Source organism: Mytilus californianus, unplaced genomic scaffold (genome assembly GCF_021869535.1).
Source record: "Mytilus californianus isolate M0D057914Y unplaced genomic scaffold, xbMytCali1.0.p SCAF_42, whole genome shotgun sequence".
Lineage (NCBI taxonomy): Eukaryota > Metazoa > Mollusca > Bivalvia > Mytilida > Mytilidae > Mytilus > Mytilus californianus.
Genome location: NW_026262693.1, coordinates 1,989,177 through 2,013,495, shown reverse-complemented (window position 1 = coordinate 2,013,495; position 24,319 = coordinate 1,989,177). Strand labels below are relative to the sequence as shown.

Here is a 24,319-nt window from a genome sequence, read left to right as displayed (position 1 = left end):
TTCCGAAATTTTTCAAGGTGTGCGGTATTTCCCGCGGTTATTTTTGGCAAGCAATCTCCTTGTCAATGTGATAACAGTCCATATGAAACTGACAGACTGAGAGTCTGTGTACTGTACAATGACGGAACTGTAGAAGTAAAAAAAAGTTCTGTCTCGGGTCTACTGTACTGTGTACTTGTGACTTTAAAAATATGCAGTGCAGGTAAGTTCGATAAAATTACAGTTTTTTTTCTGATTTTTTTTACCCTAAGGCTACACTAAAGTTTAGTTAAAACATATATTTTATTTAAATAACCTTAACACAAATTCGATAAGACAAAGTCAAATCGATTTATGAACTCTTTTTCCATATTCAGTGATCCATAAATGACATAAATTTTAATAAAAGTGGGTGGGGGATGGCATTGATTGTCTAAGGTAAATCCCACAAAAGGGGGGGGGCATTGACTGCCTAAGGTTAAGCCCACAAAAAAGGGGGGGGGCTGCGCATTAAATCTGTCTCTGATATTAGTACAGGTGAACATAGGGGAATGACACGCTTTTGGGTTGTGGGATATCGAGGTTAAAAAAAAAGGGATTTTTCATATTGGGGTGAAAAAGTGGGGATGTGGGATTTAGTTGGATTCTTCAATCTTTGTCTTGATGACAGGATAATTCTCTTCTCTTGTTAAACGATATTTTCAGTTGTAATTTCTCCTTAATTTGTACTTCAGGGGGTTAAATCTAATTGATGATATCATGTCAGTCAGCTTTGAACAGCTATATCTTTTATTTTATGTTTAGCTTACACATTTATGACATTACGACAAACTTAAGCTACATGTAAACAAATATTTAAGAGTAATATTTCTATTGTGTAATAAATAATACCATTATAAAAATGAAAGATTTTTTTCCATCAATTGAATAATTTGATATGTTTTTAGGGATACAGCAAGTTCCCAAGTTCTTAGTTAATGAACAGAGAAAATTGTTGAGGAGCTCATTGGGGAAAAAAAAGAAATTAACAAAGGAAATGTACTTTTTCAATAAGGAGAAGAAGTAAAAGCAGCAGGTATTATATACTTGATTAACTTGGCTGTAACGGTCAAACGATTGAGATAAATAAATGAAAAGAAATGTCGTCTATATTTCAATGAATCAGCACCCGAACAAACAACAAAACCAGTAGAGGCATCTTTTGGTTAAAACAAAAGACTTCAATATACATTGTAAGTGTCAATACAAATGTAAAATAAATAGGATGTGGTAAGATTGCCAATGAGACACTCTCTCCAAGAGACGAAATGATACAGACATTAACAACTATAGGTCACTGTATGGCCTTCAACAATGAGTAAAACCTATACTGCATAGACAGCTATAAAAGGCTACTAAATGACAAATGTAAAATAATTCAAATTTGATTGTCTCTGCTCGTGAATATTATGTACCGGGTACATGTATCCAAGATTACCAAAGAATGGTCTTAGGCAGATATCCTGAAATGACTAAAAGGTTAAAGATATAAATAAAGGCTATATATTAGCTTGTCCATGCAGCCTCATTATCTAAGCAGACAAAGAGAACTTGTATTATTGTTTTTTTCCCTTCAATCTGACCGTCACAAAATTTTCTTCAGTATTACTGTAAACTTTGTATCAGGCATGCGTTGAGTTTTGTCATTCTTCAGTGTTACTGTAAACTTTGTATTGAGTCTTGTCATTGAACATATATATTTAAATATATAAATGTGTAAGCAGTTTCTTATTTCATTGGGTATGGTAATATATCTTGGATTCAACCTTCAAAACTTCAATTTTCATCCTCATTTGCTTTTTCATCACTTCTTCCTTCAAATCCCATAAATGTAGTTTTTATTGTCGAGCCTGCGACTTTAGTCGCTGAAAGCTTGACATAGGGATAGTGATCCTGCTGTGGTGGCGGCAGCGTTAACTAACTTCTTAAAAGCTTTATATTTTAGAAAGTGGAAGACCTGGATGCTTCATAAATTGTATATAGATGCCTTATGTTACGAAGTTTCCGTCTGTCACATGTCCATTGTCCTTGACCTCATTTTCATGGTTCAGTGACTACTTGAAAAAAATGTTAAGATTTTTTGTAATGTTAATTTCTCTCTTATTATGAGTAATATGATAACTATATTTGGTATGTGCGTACCTTGCAAGGTCCTCATGTCCCTCAGACAGTTTTCACTTGACCTCGACCTCATTTCATGGATCAGTGAACAAGGTTAAGTTTTGGTGGTCAAGTCCATATCTCAGATACTATAAGCAATAGGTCTAGTATATTTGGTGTATGGAATGATTGTAAGGTGTACATGTCCAACTGGCAGGTGTCATCTGACCTTGACCTCATTTTCATGGTTCAGTGGTCAAAATTAAATTTTTGAGTTTTGGTCTTTTTTTCTAATACTATATGCAATAGGTCAACTATATTTGGTGTGTGGAAATATTTTATTATGTACATATCAGTCTTGAGGTTTTATTTGACCTTGACCTCATTTTCACGGTTCATTGTTCAGTGTTAAGTTTTTGTGTTTTGGTCCGTTCTTTAACTATAAGCAATAGGTCAACTATATTTGTTGTATGGAAGGATTGTAAGCTGTACATATCTGCCTGGCATGGTTCATCTGACCATGACCATTTTCATGGTTCATTGGTCAATGTTTAGTTTTCTTGGTTAAGTCTGATTTTTAGAAACTGTTAGCAATAGGTTAACTATATTTAGTGTATTGAATGATTGTAAGGTGTTACAAATGTACATACTATAAGTATTTCTCGTTTGGTTTATATGGCCTTGACCTCATTTTCTTGGATCATGTTAAGTTTATGTGATAGTTGTAGTTCAGCTTTATATATATAGGACTATCAACATAATATCAATGGTTAGTAAAGAAGGCGAGACATTTCAGGGTGTGCACTCTTGTTTTTATAATATACATGATATATTTATACAGTCGCAAATTTAAGTTAATGGATCTTTATGACACCACAAGGTTCCATACCTCAAAAGGAAGGTTGGATTGATTTTGGGGGTTATGGCCTTAACCATGTTAACAGTTTAGGCATTAAGGGGCCAAAAATAACACTTTGTTTATTCTTTGTACATGCATATATGTATAAACTGCTTTTTTCTTGACCAATTTCAATTGTGTTTAATTCAAAGTCTTTAATTTATTTTTTCAAACCTTGTTACTTGTATATAGATTTGGCCTCCTTTTTAAAATAGGTCCACATTGAGGTCCCTAGGGTACAAATTTAAACTTTGTCGTTTGAAGACATATAAAATTTAATAATTTATTGGTTCTATTATATGAGATATCTAACTGTTAAGTTAAAATTTTAATTTTGAGCCCTGTTTTTAAATTGGTCCCCATTAAGAAGCAAAGGGTCCAAAAGTAAACTTTGTTTGATTTCAACAAAAATTGAATTTTTGGGGTTCTTTGATATGCTGAATCTAATCGTTTAGTTAGATTTCTGATTTTGGGCCCCATTTTCAAATTGGTCTATATACCTCTGTGGTCAGTCATATCAAGCTGAGCCTTGCATTTTATTTTCAAATTGGTTAACTTATACTCATGTTAGAATTAAATAATTCTGTATGTATAAAATCTAGAATGGAAATGGGGAATGTGTCAAAGAGACAACAACCCGACCATAGAGCAGACAACAGCCGAAGGCCACCAATGGGTCTTCAATGCAGCGGGAAACTCCCGCACACGGAGGCGTCCTTCAGCTGGCCCCTAAACAAATATGTATACTAGTTCAGTGATAATGGACGTCATACTAAACTCCAAATTATACACAAGAAACTAAAATTAAAAATGATACAAGACTAACAAAGGCCAGAGGCTCCTGACTTGGGACAGGCGCAAAATTTATGCATACTCAATTTAATATAATATTATTATCCTATTGTATACAGAAGTAAAACTTGTGTCTGATCCTATTTTTAAAAGTCAATTGTGTTCGAATAAAATAATCATAAACTAAAACATTCATATGATGTAGTTTTGCATCTTCTATTTAGAGCATGTTCAGTACCAGTAGAATTCAACGACAAAATTAATAAGCTATTATTATAATTTCTTTGTTCTTACTACTTTTCTTATGTTTGCAGGGAAAATTGACAGAGTGATACATCTTCTATGAATAAAAAGAGGAAATAAGTGTCTGCAGCAGTAAATCATTATAACAACAAGACTGTGAAAAGAAGATATCAGAACATGAAATGAGTTTTATTTCTTTTAAAAAGAATTGTTACGGAATATACCTCTTGTGATTCTAATGAAAACCATTGTCAACTTGAAGTAAAGGAAGATTTTATAATTTAATAGAACAGGAAATAAAGAAAGACTCATTTAGAGCATAACAAAGCACAATGTATATTTCTAATTAGTCTGTTAATTCAGAATAACCCATGTGAAGGAATTATATTTTACAGTAAACAACATACAATACACTTTCAACTTCAATTTTTGCAATTGGTGAATTTTTATGTTGTACTAAGGTAAAATTTATATGACAGATGCATTACCTTAAATATTCACTGAACACATGAAAATCCAACATAGCCATTGCAAAAATAACTTGCACTTGTATATATGTTATTCATGTGATATTAATATGAAATTCACATCACGATCATGTGAAAATATAGACGTGAAATAACACAACTTTTACACGTTAAAATAATGTGAAAAAATCTAAATGTTAAATTAACACAATATTTACATGTTAAAATCACGTTTAAAAATTTACGTGTGAAATTAACACAATATTTACACGTTAATATCACGTTAAAAAATGTACATGTGAAAATAACGTTACGTTTAAACGTGAATATCACGTGAGCAGATTAAAACGTGATTATCACATGAGAATCTTGTGTGTGTCAAATACAGGTGATATAAACGTTTAAACGGTGTGATACACACGAGGAAATAACGTAGTTTTCACGTAATGAGCACAAACGTTAAACATACGTTGAAAAAAATTGCCTGTGTAATGGACAGATTCAGTAATGGTATTGCAATTTTGGGATTGGCATTGAACTTGACTTCTGTGAAAGGCTAAACCCATTTTGCAAGGACAATGTGACGGCACAACATAATTTGTATATTTCACAGGAGCAGTATGATGGGTATCCACTGTGAAGATCATTAGGTGGCCTCTGGATGATTTGGAGAGGGAATTTTACACAACACATTCTTTTTTCATTGTTAGGATACGGAGCCTCCACCTGAGTTTTTAAAGGGTCTGTGTTTCTCATTTGATTTGAGTTTTAAGTGTTGAGTGTCTATTGTTTGTCTTTTTTTTGTTCCATGGTTTGTTTTTGTCCATTGATTTTCCTTTCTTTCTGACTAACAATTTGGGTATCTACTTTCCTTAGATGACAAAATCTCCTTTAAACAGAAAACAGAAGAGGAAATAAACGTTTTATTTTAATGTTTTAAATATGTTAATTTAATCTGTATAGTCTTCTGTGATTTGACTTTTCTGGCACAAATACAGGGTCACCAACACTTCTCACTACAGATGAAAATGTCTCCCAGCTAGTGTCAGCTTTGCTTGGCCAGTAGTAGATATGGTTGCCCTTGGCCATAAACTTGAGAAGAAGTTCATTAACAACTTCAATGATCTGCAATTGAAAATTAATAAAAAAAAAAATATATATGAGTCTAAAAGATACCTTAAACTCTGCAAACATACCATCAAAAGCAGCATTGGATCTAATCAAAGATACAAAAGTTATTAAAAGTTTTCATATAGGTCTCAGAAAAACTTTACCTGTGAACAGATTGACTTTTTTAAAACTTTAAAAGGCATTGTTTGAAATCTAATTACGGTCAAGATCATGAGCGTTGAAGAAAATTCATTTTGGTAATGTTTAGCACCTACATGTACAAGGAAATAAATTTTATTCTTCAAAGTACCCTTTAACAAAGCCTACAGGCTACTATTCATAATCATCATAGACTTACACCTAACTTTGTATGCAACTTTAAAGAGAAAAAATCAATGTCTTAAAATGAACAAATCAACAAAATAAATATAAAAACAACTTGCATGGGATGCATACCTCAGCAACATCGTATTTTGGAGGGATGCTGTTATCGTTACTCAAGGTAGCAACAACTAGTTGACCACAACTGAAATTATGAATATAGGTCATTATGAAACTGACAATTGAAGATCTCAGGAAAAACCTGTATTGAGATATATGCATGAGATAACAGAATGCAAGTTCGTATTATTGCGACAATCGCCAAGTCGCATTAGGGAGCTACCATTTGATTTTTATGGGAGGGAAAGGGGGGGGGGGGGCGCTAGGATGAAAAATTTTGTCCTGCATTTTTTTTTGTTATCTCTGTCCTGCCTTTTTATTTTTCACTCTATTCGATCCTGCCTTTTTTTTTATTACTTTATCCTGACTTTTTTTACATAAATTGTCATCCTGCATTTTTTTTGCCAAGTTGCTCATCCTGCCTTTTTTTTTAACTCAAAACTCCTGTCCTGCCTTTTTTTTCAAATCTCATCCTAGCACCACCCCCTCCCCCACCCCGTATAATGTATATTGACCTAAACATAAATCTTAACCAAAATCAGTCTAATTGAAAATAAAGGTTGAATCAACCTAACTTTTATTGGCTCATGATTTACTACCGTAGATTCTTTCACTGACCAATTTTCATCTCTATACTAGTACATCAATTGTTGTGCAGATTTAAACCTTAAGTAACAGACAGACAAGCAATACATAGTTACTTCACATAGTTTTCTTTTCGTTTCTTGAAGCTTTTTTTACAGGCATAAAATTGTTAAAGGCTTAAATAAATATATGTCTGTTTCCTGTCTCCAGACCTATCCAAATATGTCATGCCTACCTGGACACATTTTTCAATTATTTTTGAAAAACACTACTAAATTTTGCATTTAACGACAAATCCATTTAAGATCTTATTGGCTCCCCATACATTGCCATATTCCAAACTGTAAAAGATATTCCAAAATATCCCCAAACCTGACTTTCTTGAGCTGTTTAACCATTGTTAACTTTGAAGCAGGAAAAAGACATTTATCTTTTTTGCCTAATTACAAAAAATATATACCTTCAGCTTGCAGCTAGCTGGTTTTTTGAACGTCGTTCCCTAATTTTTAGATTGTCCACTTTCCCTTTACCAGTCAAGCTTTCATACTGACAGACTCCAATGGTGTTTCCTACACAGATGTCACAGAAACAGCTGTGCTCCCTTGTAGTTGTTATGTATGGCTGTATTCCTCTAAAAGAGAACAAACTTCTTGACTGCTTCAAAGTTTTAATTTTTTGTGTTCTGTCTGGTATATCTTTTTTGACTTCATCAGTTGTAAGAAAGACAAAATGTCCTCTTTGAATGACTATGCTTATCTACTTTGTTATCTTTTGGTACTGTTAGTTGATTCTTTGCATACTCGAAGAAATCATTTGCATTTGAGATGATAAATCCTCTTGAAGCAACTGCAATCGTTGCACTTCTTTTTATTACTCAAGCTTCTCCGTCACACGGACCTTTTCCATGGCGTGAACCAAAAAAAAATTTCTCTGTTTCAAAGCCAAAATCAATATGACTCGTGTTCATATCAACAAAATTAACACAATGCTCCACCGTAAGATGATCATGCTTTCTTTCCTCTGTTGGGGTGTTTGTATCGGCTGTCCCTTCTTTTTTCTTTCTCTCTCTATATTTCTGCATCCTTAAAAGAGCCGTTTAGCTATATTCATTTTTTGGTCTATATTTATGGGAGCTATAAATGCTTGAACCCTTGCGGTTTCATATTAACGGTGGTGTTCATATAAGTATAGATCCTGTTTTAGTCTTTCCCGCCAAGCCTTTTGTGCATTTTTTTCTTTTTTCTTTTTTTTTTTTTTATCTTGGTGACAATTTAACTTTGTTTGCACCATCATAAGTATCTTCAGTTACTGTCTATAAAAAACAGGAAAAGTTAATAATTTGTGTTGAATGTGCTTATATATACATGCCGACTATAGGCTATGAGTTTTCTCATTATTGAAGGCCGTACGGTTGCCTCTTACATCCACTATTTGAACTTTGGTGGGTAGTTGTCTCATTTGCAATCATACCACATCTCCTTATTTTGAAATGTATATTAAGGACCGACCATTAATGTTGAAAGGGGGGACCAGGCTTTTTTGTAACAAAATATTTTTAACTGAGGGGACAACCATTTGATTTTGAGGGGGCTGATAAAACTTTTAGCGACGGGTTATTTATTTTCAACACTTCACAGGACAGAAATTCATTTTGTTAACATACTTGTAATATTGTTAGAACTGGGAGGATGGAGCAGGATATCGTTATTAATTGGTCATCCCTTTAATTAAAAAAAAACATTTCAAGGAAAAGGGGTACAAATGATCTAATCTAACATGTCTTAGTTTTGAATAATGAAATATATTGAAAGAAAAAAACTGTCTTGCTTACATTGGCAATAAAAAAGTTATTGTGTCCTTTGTTACATAAATAATTTCAACATGATTTTTGTTCTTTGCAGAATATGAAATTTAATAATTCTTTTTTTTCATATATATCAAATTTGACTTAATTCTTTCAATTTAAAAGAAAGACACAATAATGGTGTTGAAATATTAACAACTGTTTAAGTTCAAAACATGAAAGACAAATTTTTGTGTCCCAGTTATGAAAATGTCTTGTTTATATTTAGCATTAATTATTGAATATTTTCAAACACAATTTTAATTAGAAGTTCACTATAAAACATCAATTTTTTTACTCATTCTTGGACAACTTCAGGGGATTTTTGTGTTATACAATTATGCATTGTTCTACATACATATGTTCATAACATGGAAGACAAATTATTGTGTCCCCGTTATGAACGTGTCATACATGAATATACATGTGATATAGAATATTTTGCATAACAGAATTTTTGACAATATATTTTAATCTTATTGGTAATAAGTTTATGTCTGCTTTGAAGTTCAATAACAAATTTGTTTTATTTCAAGACACATATTTTCTTATGTTCATAACAAAGGACGGAACAACAAATGATAAAATTAAAGTGTCTATGTTATGAACATAAAATAAAAAGGAAATATCTAGATTTGTGTAAAAGTGTCTTTAAAAAAATCTATTTCAATGGGAGTAGAAGAATAAAGGTCTAAATTTGCCACAATTACATAATTTTTATTTTCGTCTACAATTCTTATCATGTTCATAATCAAAGACACATAATTCTTCATTCGAATGGACATGTTAGAGCGCTAAATTAAAATCAATTTAAAAAAACACTTGACATGGAACATTTAATCATAGAATTTTGTAAAAATTTGTTCGATACACATTTGTCTCTTTTTCGTGTGTAAATTAAAAAACATTTATTTTCGTAACAGCGGACGTCACGATGACTTGGGGCATGTGTTCGAAAAAGACCGATGTACATTTGTATAACGCACATTCTTCGTTGTTTCTACTTTGAAACTCTTCATTTGTAAAGTGTGAACACTTCGCTACCTTGCTAAGATAACTGAAGTCAGATAAAACGTATAAATTCATGTTTCAAATGGTGTCTTACCTGTTTATTACGTTCGTAGCCCCGAGTTCTTCTCTGGGACACCACTGGTTCCGCCATATTTTTTCACCCATGTGATACACAGCTGATCATGTGACTTCTATTTTTAAGTACGCAGGTAAAAGGGTTTTCCCAGTAATGTACGCTTACAAATACTTCGATGTTCTATCGGGACTCTGGATAACATTTAGGCTCGTAACAATGTGGACATGAAATTCGATCCACCAGTTAAATCGATGAAATAAACAAAACCAGTAATGTTTGATGTTAATGTTGATTTTTTTTAGAACACTTACAACGATCCTAATGAATCAACGTTCACATATAATTTGAATTTACTGAGGAAATGTAGTTCTGTGGTGACAATTACGAAATAGATGTGGGACACCACACGATACTAACGTAAAGGCACAATATTGACTTTCATTGCATAATTTTACTTGTTTTTTTATTGTTCCAATTGGAAATCGTTTAATTGTTTTCCCAGTATCAACAGTATGAAATAAAAATCATACTCAAGAACTAGACCCTCAAACATATCCAGAAACAATAAATTTAATCTGCCATGCTTAAAGTGTCGCAATTGTGCACAATAAAAATAGAACTTTAAGTGTTTCCATCCACCTAGGGCAATTCAGCCATGTCTTAAGACATATATTTTTTTTAATTTTATTTCTTCAATGCATATTCTAAGATAAGACAACAAAAGCAAGCATCAACTAATAAGAATTTTTTTATAAAAATCAATACAAAAATAATAAGCACAATTTACACAGTACCCAAACAATGTGTTATATTCAGGAGGAAGTTTTCAAAATGAATAGTCTGACGCCAATATTATCGGTGTTTAATTTCTTTATTCTTGAATGTATTAATTGTTTTTTTTTCTGCCGTTGCCTGTTTTACTGATAGCATCCATACTGTTACGTGTATTCTGAAATATTTTTGTAAAATATTCAGAATGTTCTATTATTGATTGATTGCAGTTCACGTCAATTGGTAAATAATTGATGCATGTCCAGATTGAGAATAAATTAATAACAGTAATAATTTAATTTAAAATTACATCCATATTGGTCAAGGAAATACAACACTTTACTTACAAAACAGTCAAGAATTACAAAGTATAAACATACAACAAAAACTACAAAGTATAAACATACAACAAAAACATAGTTATGATATTATAATTTTGATGACAGAGACCTCATCTTCGCAAATCTAAAGATATTTTGTAAGTCATTAACTGCTGTCGAAACCACATCTTATCGGAAGTAGCTATTTCCACGTAGCATTTTTTTAAAGATTTATTACCCACTGCAAAAAGTACCAAAAGTAATAGCAGGGACCTTAAAATGAATGAAAATAATATCTTACCACATTTTCATTGTAAAATTATGTTCCTAATTCATTCTTTTATATTCTCAGCTGACCAAAATTTTTCGTCTAGCCATTTGAATTCAAAACATGTGCCGATTATTATCTCTTTTGAATGCGTGAATAAAACAAAATTGACGGTAATATTTAGACTCTGTTTTGTACAAAATATGATGATTGATTGCTGGTTCCTTAATGTCCAGTGTTAAATGATTCAGTTATAGAGAAAGTCCAAATAACTGTCCATTCCTGGGAAATAATGGAGCGGAGGCCCGTAGGGCCGACGCCCATTATTTCCCAAGAATGGACAGTTATTTGGACTACGGGCCTCCGCTCCATTATTTTGCAGGAATGACAGTTATTTGGACTTTCGCTAATTTAAAATACACCTTAAATATTAAGAACGAATCTTTAGATTATAACATTTTAAAACAAATATTTCATTTTGTAATGGTTTTCTTTTCATTTCCCCGTGTTGTACCCAATAATTAACAGGCAAAATTTAAGATCAAGCTGACCATCTACTCACTTAACGAAGTATTTATGAACAGTAGAATAATTACTATAAAAAGATCTTGATTTAAGTTCATCCAGATGTATGTTTTAAGTCATTGGATACGCACGTCTTTCTTGTAATGTGATTGAAAGGATATTTATTTTTGTCTTTAAGTGGTATTTGGAGAGAGAGAAAAAATAGTATTTATGCATATTTGTTAATGGATTATGTGTGTTTTTGTTTGATAAATCTTGGATTTAGAATCGTCTGATAAAAATGACATGGTACAACTAGAATAAATTTCCAGGTATGTAACACTCTAGGTTGCACTTTGTAAATACAGCTGTTTCTCAAACCACGCCTCTTTTGGGGAGATATATAATATTCATAGATATGTTAATTTGTTAACGTACTGGTTCCCATTTATGATCTCTGTGTTTCATTTCATAGAGACATCACTTGGGAATGTAACCAGTATAGAAAAACATGGTAGCGCCTAAAGTTTAATTCTTAGGAGGTCCAAAAATTGAGGTAAGGGTAGTATAGAATTTTAGTATAAGTTTAAACTCTTAGAAGTTCAGGGCATATAAATGTTGAAAATATGCCGCACAGCCCTATATTTTGACCTTTGAATAAAATAGTAGCGCATATAAACTTTCCGTTCTAGGATATTATTTTTCACGAAACTTCATAGTAAAAGTGTCACAGTTTTAGCCGCAAAGGGAGTTCCTATGGGAAATTGCATTGTCTATATTTACAGAATTGCAACCTCTAGTATAGATTATTTAACTCATAAGGGTGTGCTCGATTATAAGTCATATTTGAAACGAAATATGATTCGACATTTCAAACCATTCTATTAGATCAAATAGAATTAAACAAGAAAACAGTGTTGCATGTCCCTTTGCTCAGAAAAACGAAAAAAATGTTATGTATGTGTTAGCGGGTACGTCTTAAATAGCAATACCAGCAAACTGAAAATATTTTCCCCTATTATCAGAAAGGAGGCAAAAAGTTTTGGAAAAAAACCCCCGAGTGATTAAAAACATTTCTAGTTGCGTTTTGTAAGTCTTTAACTTGAGTGGAAAACTACTTTTTGATTTCATTAAAACATTTCAAGATTAACGCCGTCATTTGCACTGCCGATATAACTGTTATATTTGCCACTGGACATATAACAACAGTAAAGGAATTCGATAATGTTACGCGTTTCTGTTGAAAATTGAATAAAAATCCAATCCAATATTTAACTCAAGTCTTATTCAAATGTTATCCATACCCCCTCAAGTTCTATTCATTAATACTATATTCAAATTATAACAACAAAAAATCAAATAATATACCGAATACGCCATTTTGACCATTTCAGTTTCTTGAACTATTTATTCTATTAAACCACAGTATTATTGTAGAAACTATCCGAGTTATATTTCTTTTGTTAATGTACATTTATTATAAAATGGAACAAACGATTTTTGCTGTACAAAATCAAACTACAACACTTTAAATTTCAAGCAAATGATATCTTAAACGGTAAATTAAAATCAAATCTGTAAGTGAATATAAAAATAAGAAAATGTAGTATGATTGTCAATGAGACAACTCTCCAAAAGAGACCAAATGACATAGAAATTAACAACTGTAGGTCACCGTACGGCCTTCAACAATGAGCAATGAGCATACCACATAGTCAGCTACAAAAGGCCCCGAAATGACAAATGTAAAACAATTCAAACGAGAAAACTAACGGCCTGATTTATGTACAAAATAATGAATGAAAAACAAATATGATATACGGCAACAAACGACAATCACTGAATTAAAGGCTTCTGGCTTGGGACAGGCAAATACAGAATGTGGCGGGGTTAAACATGTTAGTGGGCGCCCAACCCTCCCCTAACTTTGGACAGTGGTGTAACAGTACAACATATGAACAAACTATAAAAGTCAGTTAAAAAGGGCTTAACTCATCCGATAGATACTAAGCACAAAAACAAGAAGTGGACGTGGCAGTGTACTTATACGTCCCCTCAACAAAAAGACACTAAGTACAGATCTGAGAGTTCTCGCAGTTAGTGACAGCTAGTTCAAAGCCAATAACAACTAATAAAAAAAATCATGCATCTAAGACTAATTTTCCTTATTGAATAATGTTAATGTGTTCAATATCACAAAAAAATTCATCTGATATTTTGTAGATGCACAGAAGAGGAATGCCACTCAATGGAAAATATTCGTTTTTACCCGCTTGGATACTATCCGTTACAAAAATTCAGCCACGATTTGCATCGGAAAACAAAATATGGATAATGTTGTGGAATTTTAGTGAAAACGATACTATATGTTATACAATGAAATAACGACTCGCAAATAAAAGCTGTTTATTAATAATGAGATATTTGGTGTTCATTGTATGACTAAGATCCCTATTTAAAAAAAACTCCATTATCAGTCGTTTTAGTAAGTTTTCATCTTCATTCACTATCACGTTTCGTCCTTCAGGATTATTTCCATGGGTGGATACTTTTTAAGAAAGTGCCCATTGAAATATCCAAAGGGCAAAACGTCCGGATGAATGAAGATGAACAAAAGAAAATAACTCTCCATTCCTGAAAAATAATGGAGAGTTTGAACAAAAGATTTACATCACAGGTGTATTTCAATGCATGTTCAGGACGAGAAAAAATTAACAATACAGTGATGATACAATATATAGTTTCAGTATAGGGGTAGACGGGGATGAAGGTCGGTAATTTGTTCAACTGCAACCGAAAAAGAGGTTATAATGGAGACTTCCCCACTTTTTTAATATAGCTTCGGTATTTTTGTTAATACTTTCTTTAATTTGTGAAACAGGACACCTTCGAACTCCTCAAAGAGTAGTTGCAAGGGTTTTTAACGTTTAGAAGCGTGGCGCTCTCTTCGCAAGGAATCAAAACAAGGTCCCACTATGACCGAACGTGGCTGTGTACTTGTGCATCCCAAATAGTGAAACGGACTCGCTACTTTGGCAAGGGTTTCACTGCCAGTCGAAGGAAGACCAAAGTGACCACACTTTATTCCTCAGTCACCCTTGGGAAATCAACAAAGGAAAAACACGAGCTATCCGACATTGAAACATATACACTGCATCAATAATTGAATAAATGTAATCTTTGCCGCTGGACTTTAAGCAACCAACAATCAATCAATCATACACCCTGCACAGCTAAATGAGCGTCCAAAGAGAGGCGAAAATTACCAAAGGGAAATTCAAACTCATAGGTCGAAAATAAGCTGACAACACCATGGCTCAAGAAAAAATAAAAAGACCAACAGACAAACAACAGTTTACAAAACACAACATAGAATATTTTCATCATTGTATCATGTGTTCCTGATGAAACTATTCTTGGGGTTGATACTTTCATGCATTTTGATCTTATTGTGTTATGAAATCTATGTATTCTGTGTTTGATGTAATTAGAAGGCTATATTTTTCATGACTTGAAGCGGTCTGTTTAAAATGGTCGATGTAGATATGGGAACGCTGCTCTTGCCAATGATAGATAATGTGTCCCTTGGACTGTAATATGAAATGTAAATAGTTTGTTTGAATCATCAACATCAGTGCCTTAAAAAAGTAAATACATAATTTAAATCGTTCTTTTGATTCAACTCTGAATGCTACCATACGAGCAGCTGGTTTGTACAAGTCTTGGATCTATCTTTTCAAATGGCACCTTCATAGCGATGCCTGTAGGTGATGTTGGTTGATCAGGTAATTTGTATTTAAAAAATCACTTTCTGTCACCCAAAGACTGGATTGAGTAACACTCACAACGACAATGTTTACGAAGGTCGTCAAAAAAAAGACGCCATATTAATATTAAGTTGTTCGACGCCGTGTCAGGTTTCTGGTAAACGTTATAATTTGGGAACAATGACAATAATTGGTTGTTATCAGGGTTGCTAATTATTCAAGTGATTTTTAGTTTCACTTTGGACCATTCACATGTGTTCCTCAACAGCATTTTTGCTCATGATTATTTTTCGAATCTTTGACCAATCAGTTCTGGAATGGTATTTGCAATAACCCATTGTTTACATTTTCAAACAATCAGCTGATTATAGATTGCTAAAAAACTATATAAATTCTTTCCGTCTCTGCCTTTTAGCAACGCACTTATTGGGTGTTTTATATTTCGAAATCATGGCAGAAAGTGGTATATGATAATATATCCGATATGACTTCCAATTTCAATAATGCAGAAAAGGAAATTGCGAAATCATATGTTATAGAAACACTGTGTCCCCTTCTCAATTGAACGGGTGACTAGGGAATAGAGACATAATCACTGTTTCTCTTCTTCTGACCGGCAGTTACAGCCGAAGTGGGTCGAACCTTGCAAGACCAAATTTATGTCCCTATCTGATTTACATGTGGCAGTCCAAATTTTCCATCCTCCGGCCCCGAAGACTTACCTATTGTATATATTGTTTAACTGTTATCTTCTTGTACATGTATCCCCATAGGTGACTGGGAAATAAAAATATTAGTCTAGTCAAAATAAAGTTTAACGTCAAACTTATTGCAACAAAATACATTTTTGTGGAATTTGAATTATAAATTATGTCTAAACAACAAATTAAAAATCGACAAAAATCGATCGGCTAGTTTTTCCTTAAAATCGATTTCAAATTTGCTAATAACTTTTGTGTAAATTACGTAACGTTCGGGCTACCGTAGAGTGAAAGAGTTTACAATAGGGAAATAACCGCAATGTAGCAAACGAATTTGTTGTTTTAGTTTCTACGATTTTGCCAGTATTGGTAAGTATTTTAATGGAATAAAAGACTCTGAGTAGTATTGTAGGTATGTTTATAGTGTGAAATTCATATATAAACGTTCAGCAATGACAATCTTTTGGACTGTACAATCTTTCTGTCCACAGTGAACCCCTTGACTGTTTCGACGCCTTCTAATGAATTGATTTTGAATTTAAGCCTAGAAACTGTCATAAGTCTTTTGGTTATTAATAAAACCAATTACCCCTTACTAAAATATATCCAAAACAATAAAAAAAAATAGCATTTGATGACCACTGCTAGCCTATGCTATTTCGGATAAAAAAAAAGTATGGAACGCCTTAGCGTCATTATATATTTACAATTATCGAAATGAACATGGAAATTTTAACGTTTTAAGGGCAATTCTGACTATTTCAAGTTAAATATCACTATTTTATTCCGATTGATACCAATTGATATTTGCACTCTTTAATACAATTTATTAGTGAAAATTACCGTTTTATTACCGTTTAATTTCATTTATAATTTTTTTTGTATTTCATATCAGTGGCTCTAAATGATATTATTTTTTTAAATTGCGTCTTCATCTGATATGTTTAAATACATACTAGTTACTAAGCAATGGCATATTTTTTTAATTTTTTTTATATTTTCTAAATCCCGTAAATAGAATCAAAAGTTTAATTCGTGACTCAAAATAACATACAGGAATATGAATATTTAAAAGGTTGATTTTTAACATTTTATTATACTATTACAGATGGCATCATGGACAACTGTATCTTTTGTGACAAGCTCCTTGAAAACGGCGAACCCACAGTTTAACTTTGAAAGAAAGGGTGTGATTACATCAACAAAATCAGCTCCGACAGACAACAAGAAATATTAACTGTTCCATGCCTTACAGTTCACCATGATTGCAGACGTGATCGCATTAACCTTAAATCGACGAGATGGAAAATAAGTGTGGATGTAGACCCGGAAACTAGTACTACGGAAAGATTGATTGATTGATTGTTGGTTGCTTAACGTCCAGTGGCAAATATTTCATGCATATTCAGGACGAGAACAAGTTCACAATAAATACAATAGGTAGGTTCTGTAATAGATTAAGAGATTAAGGTCGGAGAAATTTAGACTGCCACGGGAAATGAGGGTATATTGGATAGGGACAGAAATTTAGCCTTGCAACAGGTCACCTAGGGACCCCTCAAAGAGTTGTTGCAAGGGTTCTTAACGTGCAAAGAGCGTGGCATTCTCTTTACACGAGGCATCGGATTTAACGTCCCCATTCTGACCGGACGTGGCTGCAAATTTTTACATCCCGCACAGCCAAACGGACGCCCCACTTTAGCACGGGTTTTACTGCCGGTCGGAGGAAGACCAATGGTGACCATACTTCTATTCCCCAGTCACCCTTGGGGGTTACTACGGAAAGAGATTTAAGGTCCAGCAAACCACTTTTTAAATTAAAAAGAAAACTGCTTGTTCTGTGGTCAAACTGCAAAGAACTACAAAGGGAAAAGAGGATATGACGTTGTGTCAGAACTTTAGAATTTCAGTCTTCGGTTGAAAGTGCATGCAGAGAGAGAAATGACAAACGAGGAGAAGAAGTCTTAAGCAGATTTCAGATGGCTAATTCTGATTTGCATGCGGCGGATGCGGTGTATCATGAATAATGCAAATCAAACTTTAGAACTGGCAAGCAAATGCCACAAACTATTGCTAAAACACCAAAAAACAATTTGAAAAAGAGAAAAAATATCCTACGCGGGTAGACCAAAAAATGACATAGCAGAAAACGCATTCCAGGCAATTATGTTGAGAATAGAAAGAATCGAAAGCAAATATCAATCGCCGATTAAGTACGGGAGATGGAAAAGTTATGTGGTAATACTTATTCAGTTGTCCACATGAAGAAAAAAATCCAGGATTATTTTAGTAAATCATATTGTTTACAGAAGAAGGAAAACCAAGTGTCCTGACGTTTCGAGACAATATTTCGCCGATATTGCATAACTTTTATAACCGTGTAGGAAAAGAAAATAAGGAAGAAGAAAAGAAATGATAATATCAACTGCAGCAAGACATCAAGCTAATAACATCAAAAGACATTATCTATCCGTCTGCAGAAGAAATGGAGTCCGATACCTCAAATGCTGACTATGTCCCTCGTTCATTACGAATATTTTTGAACTCATTATTTAGCGAAGCAGATTGTGTCACTAAAATTTCAGCTATTGGACATGCAATCAAACAGGCAACAAGGCCGCGAAGTGTAATAGCATCATTGCAGATTGGCTTAGGAATTCAAATGCACCACCACTTTGGTTCTCGGTTTCTTATTGACACACTGTACAATCTTGGGTTCTGCTCATCATACAGTGAGGTACAAAAATTTGAGATGAATGCAGCTGCGTCAGGAAGCACAGAGAATGAAAATGACAACCAATCATGTATACAGTTCATTGCAGATAATGTTGACCACAATATTCGATGGGTTTGGAACTTTTCATGGGATGGGTATTATAGCGGCCTCAACTCCTGGCATCAAAACAACAAGATCTGTTCCTCGCACAAACCCAAGTATAAAAGAAATAACTGCATTAGCTAAAATAAACATCAAATTCTACAAAGAACAATCCAATTCGTTCAGCTAATTGAAATATGAAGTATTCGAGAAAAGAGAGTAAGGAAATGAATCATGGAAGCTCGATTTTTAATCGAAATTTTGCTGGCCCCTAAAGTTCAGTGGAAGTTGGTAAGTTATAATACATAAAACTAGTGGATCGTATTCCGGACAGTCAAATATAACATTTCTTTCTATGATCGATCTTAATCCCAGCGACGAGTCCTCCCTCTATATGTAAAAGGACTAAGAAGAACAAATGTACTCCTATATTAACTTTTGATCAGCCATTGTACTGGAAGGCAATGACGATACTTCAAAAACAAACCTACTACAAGCTCACTTAAATCTCTTGTACTGAAACTTAGAGGATTTCATGCAGTGATGAGTTTTATCGGGAGCATCAGATACCTTATGTCTGGATCAGTATTGATGAATATCTTTGAAACTGTATATGCATCCGCAGCGGTATCACATATGTTGAGTGGAAAAGCAATTGCTAGGGCTGTAAGGGGTCACTTCCTAGTAGACACTGCTCTAACTGCATTGATACTCTCAAATATTTATGGAATTCCAGTTCCGAAAATTGAAGTAAACTGAGAAGAAAGTGCAGATGAAACCTTTACTCAGACTTATGATACTTCTAAAGTTCAAATTCATGACACATGTTACACGGAATAAGTTTCACATGCTACCGATCTGTTAGATTTATTTCTAAAAGGAGATGTGTTTCTGGCAGACATAAATCAAATAATGCATTGGACACTATAAGAGAGAAAATAGAACAATTTTGCGATCGAGGTATAGAACAGCTAATCTTTGGTTCCAGTATATGGATAATGATATGCATCCTACGAGGTTTTATAAAAGCAGAGAGAACTGGAGTCTCTAAAGGCTATGCTACCATACTTTACCGCTTCTGGTCACAATTTGTTGTATGCGAAGTCTGCTTGGATTATCTCAACCAAATGGAATGTCTAAAGGAACAAAACGCGGAAGTAGCAGCTCTATTTGAAGCAGGATATCATGTGATCAGCCGTACTGATCAATATTGGGCAGGTATTTCATCTGATTTGGCTATAGAGCAAGCTTGAATTCGAAGCATTAAGACTACAGGTGGACTTACCAGAGGACGAGGTATGAGTGAAAGTCAGAGAGCACTCTGGATTTTATCTATGCCTGATTGTGCTGAGGTAAATAATGCATTGATGTCATTTACGGGGACAAAATTCTATTCGTCAGATCAGCATAAAGAAGATGGTGTAAGTCGTCAAAAAAAGGGACACTAAATATACGATGGTATTTGTTTCCTTTCTTGAGGAGAGAAACCCGTTTGTTGAAGAAGAGGGTATGAGAAACATAGAGACGGGTGTATCAGCAACATCAGATGTAAATGCGGACAGAGCTAAAGACATTGGACTTGGTATATTGAAATCAATGGAAGGTAAATGTGTATCAGATTTCACTTTCAAAAGAAAACACCAAGCTATCACACTTCAAGACAAACCTATTTGCGTAAATGCAGAACCTGAAATAGCAAAAATCGACCCACAACTTCTGTTTCAGAGATTTATCGTAGCTGCAGACAGTATATATGAAACAGATCAGAAATATTTGCTTATGAACTATCTAGTCAACCAAGTTTGATGTTTGATTCGTCAGCATCAAAATCAACTCTCGCGGATGCGATTTAGAATCTTGGAGACTGCAACACTGAATATACAGATACTGTTTACAATTATGTTGTTGATGGCGAATCACTTATGCATAAAATACCGTGGAAAAGTGGGTTAACATTTGGAGAAATCTGTAAAAGGTACATTGATTCTGTGAAGTGTTATGGAACAAATTCAATCGTTGCAGTATTTGATGGATACGTATCCGGTCCTGATACGAAGGATGCAATGCATCTTAAGCGAACCAACGGAATCTTCGGGACAAAGGTTACATTTACAGAGACAACGCCTTTTAGGTCAAAGAAGGAAACATTTTAGGCTAACAATGAAATTAAACAGACCTTTATTGAAATGCTGACTAAAAATATGCATTCAGCAAATGCAGATGTCCTGATCGCTAAAACTGCAGTGGAATCTGCCATTTCACACCCAACAGTACTCCTTGGCGAAAATACTGACCTGTTGGTACTTCTGTTGTACTATTACACTTTTGGATTTAAGAATCTTATCTTTAAACCAAACCATGATAAGAAGACTAAGTAAAAAATACGGGACATAAATAAAACGAAAGTCTTTCTTGGAAAAGACATGTATAAAGTCTTTCCGATCATTCACGCAATAAGCGGTTGTGACACGACATCAAAGCTGTATGGTGTAGGGAAGGTAGCTACGTTAAAGAAATTCATAGATAGTCCAATATTAAAAGAACTTGGTGAGGTTTTTTTGAAAGTGTCTCTTGTTGAAGACGTCACAAATGCCGGGGAAAAAATAATCACGTTTTGTATGGAGGTGTTCCGCTAATGGGACTTGACGTTCTCAGGTATAAAAAGTTTGCAAACCGAGTTCTTACTTGCAAAGAAGTGATTCAAATACATATTCTACCGCCAACTACTGAAACTGCTGCATATCACAGCTTAAGAGCATATTTACAAGTTCGGACATGGATTGGAGGAGAGGAGATGGATCCTTGTGACTTCGTTTGGTTAATCGTTAATGGAAAACTGATGCCTATTAAGACTACAAGGCAACCCGCTCCACAAAGACTCCTTTCAATCATACGCTGCAACTGCAAGACTAATTGTGATACTCGTCGTTGTACATGTCGAAAACACCGGTTAGAATGTAATATATCATGTGGTGAATGTCGTGGTCAGAGCTGTATGAATTCAAGGCATGGTGACATTAATATAGAAGCTGACGAACTTTTCTCTGACACAGGTTAAAACAGATATTGAATATTGTTGTCAGTTATATTTTCTATACTGCAAGGAGGCAACTACCTAAATATGTCCTTTATTTAATTAATTAAGATGTGCTATTGTTTCTTTCAAATAAGCTCCGTATGGTTCTTTTCAAAAATATTGAATCACTTATTTACTTAAGATTATAGCGTGTTTTATTAATAGTACATTTTAAAAAGATGACAGTCTTAAATTTCAGTTTTCCTCAATTTTTCATTAAAAAGTAACTATTTAACCCAAAATTCGGATGTTTACACAAAAGTATAGATTATCATCGTATTGTGATGTAGTATACTGTCTAAAAAAAGTATTAAAAAAAATCGACTTGTTTATTCTTTCATTATCAATAATGATTATTTTCCAGTTATTATCGATTTTGTCACAAAAATGCAGTTTTTAACCCAAACATTTCCAAGAAACCTTTTGTTGCAATTAGTTTGCGGTTGGGCGATTTTTTTTTAGCTAGATTGACTACACTATATGGTCACTACAAGTCTTCTTCCGACCGCCAGTAAAACCCTTGCTAAATTGGGCGTCAATTTGGCTGTGCGGGATTTACAAGTCCGCAGCCACGTCTGGTCAGAATGGGGACGTTAAATCCGATGCTTCGTGTGGTGAGAGTGCCACGCTTTCTGCACATTAAAAGTCCTTACAACAACTATTTAAGGGATTCGTAGGTGGCCTGTTTCAAGGCAAAATTCCTGTCCCTATCCAATTTACCCTTACTTTCCAGTGGCAGTCTAAATTTCCCCGACCTGCATCGAGGACGGCCTCTATACAGGACGTACTTATTGTAGTTATTATTAATTTGTTCTCGTCCAGAACAAAGGAAAAATAGGCATGTAGTGTCAAGTCTTTTTCAACCTTGAGAAGGCCTAAAACAGGTATGGTATTTTACAAGATCTTTTTGATATAGGGTTGAAAGGCAATATTCCAAATTTCATTTTGAATTCTTCTCTGTAACAGGCAATTTAATGTTAGAAACAACTCAACTATGTCTGATCTTTATGATCAGGAATTGGGTGTTCCTCAGGGGAGTATTTTGTCTGTTACATTGTTCAGTTAGACAATTAACAGTCTTGTTGAAGTTTTGACACATCCTTTAGTCTCTGGATTTATTTCTAGATTTTCCCATTTCCACTTCTAGGTTTGGGTCACTTGTCGGAAATTTAAAGATTAACCTTCTTATTTATTCAAAAAATGTTCTTTTAATGAGTAGTTCTCTATTTTTTTTGACTGTCTCTAATAAAAGAAAGTTTATTATCTATTGTATTTATTGTTAATTAGTTTTCGTTAACATCTTTGAAATATTTGCCACTGAACGTTTAGCAAGCAACAATCATACTATCTTGCGAGAAAGGACCAGGACGTACTTTGACAAAAACCTGGCTATTATATTTTTGATAAGGTATCTATGACGTTTTAGAGAGTCAAACTGCAAGCTCTCGATACCGTACGAGTTGAGAAATGTATACTCCCTACGGCGGCGAAGTTCGTATATTGCTGCTAAGGTGAGTTTATAATTTTTAATTTCAAAATTGAAGTCGTAACGTTTGTCATAGATTCTGGTACTAAAATGATCACTTTTGTCAAATTCGAGGTAAATGTCTAGATTGCGGATTTACCATTCATTTTTCATCTGAAGCTACGCATGTATATTTCTTTACCGCGCAAAAATTAACTTTCAATTTTGTACACAACTGTTTCCTACATTAGGCCCCAACAATTTGATTATTAGTTCTTTGGAAAAAGCTCATAAAATAAGGGGCGAGCGAGCGAAATTTTTGTATATTTCTTGAAAATTAGTTTTTTTGAGGCGAGTGCTATACAAGTGAAGCGAGCGGTATATTTTTTTTTCATTGTGTACAATTTATGTACATGTTATAACTAGGTTATTTCATAGAAAAATGAGGAGCAACAGATGCTCTAATGCATATAATTTGATTTACTGGTGCCTGTACCATATCTGACTTTCTTGTCTCACTGTGGTTAGTTAATTTTGGTTATTTTCTTTAAGCAAGCTTTGTCTATGTGAATTTTCATTTAAATCCATATATATATATTTAGGAAGCATAGCAGATGCAGTTTTACAAGAGAAAGTATGTTAGTTCGGTAAATGACACATGTTGAATAAAATTAAAATATGTTTTTGTATCCAAAAAATGCCCCTCAAAGATATTTGATAGTTTTCATTATATGGTAACGATCGTTTATTTTTGTAGTTCAGTGTTTCTGTTGTTCCGTTTTCCTTTTATAGTTGATGTGTTTCCCTCGGTTTTAGTTTGTTACCCGGATTTGTTTTTGCTTAATCGAATTGTGACTATTTAACAGCGGTAAACTATTGTTGCCTTTATTAATTGGCTGCTTGACATCCAGTTGGAGCTATCTATGCATATTAAGGACCAAGATAATGAGTGAGGTGAATATTTCTTGCTTTGTACTAAAACAACATCTTGAGTAAGATAGTTATATTGCTATACATGTAGATCCAAATGTATTAAAATATTCCC

At 33.7% G+C, this 24,319-nt stretch overlaps 2 long non-coding RNA genes across 2 annotated transcripts; one reads left to right on the top strand and one right to left on the bottom strand.

Moving 5' to 3' along the window:
- The first annotated feature begins 32 nt into the window (after nt 1–32).
- Nucleotides 33–4,464, top strand: LOC127699873 (uncharacterized). Its single transcript, XR_007981264.1, has 3 exons — nt 33–202; nt 927–1,054; nt 4,123–4,464. It is a non-coding gene; the product is annotated as an uncharacterized LOC127699873 (long non-coding RNA).
- Nucleotides 4,465–5,426: 962 nt separating this feature from the next.
- LOC127699871 (uncharacterized) lies at nt 5,427–9,685 on the bottom strand. The gene is made up of 4 exons (XR_007981261.1): nt 9,603–9,685; nt 7,115–7,966; nt 6,085–6,154; nt 5,427–5,643 (listed from the first exon to the last, which is right to left on the bottom strand). It is a non-coding gene; the product is annotated as an uncharacterized LOC127699871 (long non-coding RNA).
- Nucleotides 9,686–24,319: the final 14,634 nt, after the last annotated feature.